This window comes from Otolemur garnettii, unplaced genomic scaffold (genome assembly GCF_000181295.1).
Source record: "Otolemur garnettii isolate 467f Iridium unplaced genomic scaffold, OtoGar3 scaffold00082, whole genome shotgun sequence".
Lineage (NCBI taxonomy): Eukaryota > Metazoa > Chordata > Mammalia > Primates > Galagidae > Otolemur > Otolemur garnettii.
Genome location: NW_003852477.1, coordinates 2,252,222 through 2,254,776, shown reverse-complemented (window position 1 = coordinate 2,254,776; position 2,555 = coordinate 2,252,222). Strand labels below are relative to the sequence as shown.

Here is a 2,555-nt window from a genome sequence, read left to right as displayed (position 1 = left end):
AAAGACATTTAGGGGAAATTTTTTATAATCTCTAAGTCAGATGACACTACCACATTACCAAATTGCTGGTACATTTTCTTGCGTGCAAGAATGGTAACATGCTTATGTAGGAAAATGAACTTAAAAATTCTCAGGAGATAAAGCTGAAGAAGTTAGGGGTGGAGTGGTATCTGCAACTTCCTAATGCTTTAGGAAACAATAAGTACATACATACGTGGACATAACACAACAAAGACAGCACAAATGTGAAAACACGTTAATAGTTAATTGAATCTAGACGGAGGGTATACAGGTACACATTGTACCACTCTTTCAATTTTTCTATGGGTTTAACAACTCTCAAAAATAAAATGTTTGGGTAAAAGTATTCCTGGGATCACATTCATTTGCTTTAAAATAGATCTTAAAGAATCCCTATGGGCGGCACCTGTGGCTCAAAGGCGTAGGATGCTGGCCCCATATGCCAGAGGTGGTGGGTTCAAACCCAGCCCTGGCCAAAAACTAGAAAAAAAAAAGAATCCCTACATAACAGTGTTATCCTTCTTGTTTTCTGCATCCCTCACTCATTGCTCTAACCACCCTAGACTTTGCTCAGTATTTTAAACAAGCCTGCCTACCCTAGACCTTTGCTTTTGTCCCTTAACTTCTCCTCTTCACTGGCTTCTCTTACAATGCTGCACACCTTTCTTTGAAGTGCTTACCAAAATCATAACAACTTGTCTATCTGTTTCACTATCTGTCTCCCTCTAAAGATCATAAGATCTAAGAGGGTGAGGACTTGATTACTACTCTGTCCCTAGTTGCACTGCAGTACCTGGCACATAATAAGCACTATATATATACATATATATATATATATTTTTTTTTTTTTTTTTGAAACACAGTGTCACTTTGTCACCCTTGGTAGAGTCCTATGGCATCATAGCTCACAGCAACCCCCAACTCTTGGGCTCAAGCCATTCTCTTGCCTCAGCCTCCCAAGTACCTGGGACTATAGGCACCCACCACAATGCCTGGCTATTTTTAGAGATGGGGGATGTCTCACTCTTGCTCAGGCTGGCCTCAAACCTGTGAGCTCAGGGCACACCAGCCTTGGCCTCCCAGAGTGCTGGGATTACAAGGCATGAGCAACCATGCCTGGCCTCAATAAATATTTTTAAGAGAATGAATGGGATTGAAACAAAATGGCGAGATCACGGAGAGGAGCTGTCAAGGAATGAAAACTGGTGTGCCCAGAAGCCAATTTTAAAAGGAATGTAAAAATGTCTTTTTTTCATAATTATCTTAATATGCCATGGCCATAGTAGCAGTAAAATGGGTGATATCAAAGAGAGCTATCTTGAAATGTTTATTTCCAATCCAAAATGGAGCTTTATATTGTCATAAATCTACATACTCTTCCCTACCAGATGACTGTAATTACAAAGCAGAGCTTGCTTTGACATCTGACGGCAGGATGATAGCACGCTACCATCCTTCTGCAGACATCCCCATGAACATACAAAATCTATCCCTCTACCAGATTCTGTGCATAACAATGAAAGAACACAGATCAAGTGCTGAAAACCAGATTAGCTGAAAAAAAAGGAAACACCTTGAGCAAGGACCCATGATAGAACAACTTAGCAAAATGTTCTGTACTATTAAGAACCATTGGTATCCTCATGGACAGTACCACACTTGTCGTAAGAAACTGAATCCTCCAAAGGACACATTATACTGAGTTTCTCCAAGGAATCAGAGAGGACTGTGCCTCATTTGCTGTTTCAGAAAATGCAATCTGGTATACTTATTAATATGTTATATAGTCAAATAGTAATAATAAAATATCTTTTCATATATCGAAAGAAAAAAAAAAGAATGAATGAATCTGTTTAGTGGGTCCACCAATGTGTCTCCAACTATCACAAGTCTCACTATTGTTAGGAAAGCCATCACTTTATTTTAGAATTAAGTTTTGTCTCTAAGGAATAGTTACCATTTTAGGTTTCTCTGATACTATTCTCATTTCATGGATCAGTTGTGTTTCTAAAAAAAGAAAGGGCAAATTGAAATCCACTGGCATGAAAAATATTCCTACAAATAGGCATTGCCTGTTAAAAGTGTAGGTTTATAGAAGGAATTACTAGATTCAGAAAAGGATATGATGCAGGCTTTGTGCACTTCTGGTCGAGAAAAGAAATCCAGAATGGAAATGTTGCTGCCTTGGGACTGAAGAGCAGTAGGAGGGAGAGGCCGGGAGTCTCACATGTTCAGAGGGTCTCAGCGGCAGCCTCCAGATGAGTCTGTGCACTAGTGCTTGGGAGGACCAAGCTGTGAGCCCTGCAGTGTGGCAATTCTGTGGAAAGGACCTAGAAATCTGTTTAAGAAGCCCTCAAGATACATTTTAAGCACATTCAAGTTCAAGAAGTATTAGTCTCTAGTATGCTTCACATTGAAGTTTTTTAAAAATTGTGTGCAAACTATTTTTACTTTATGTTGATTTTATCTTATAATGATATTCCCCCAAAAAACTACAAGATGCAATGGAGTCAGGGCTCCACTTCTCTGGACAC

General features: G+C 39.3%; 1 pseudogene; it reads left to right on the top strand.

The window, feature by feature from the left end:
• The first annotated feature begins 1,270 nt into the window (after positions 1-1,270).
• On the top strand, positions 1,271-1,739 carry LOC111726828 (annotated as a pseudogene).
• Positions 1,740-2,555: the final 816 nt, after the last annotated feature.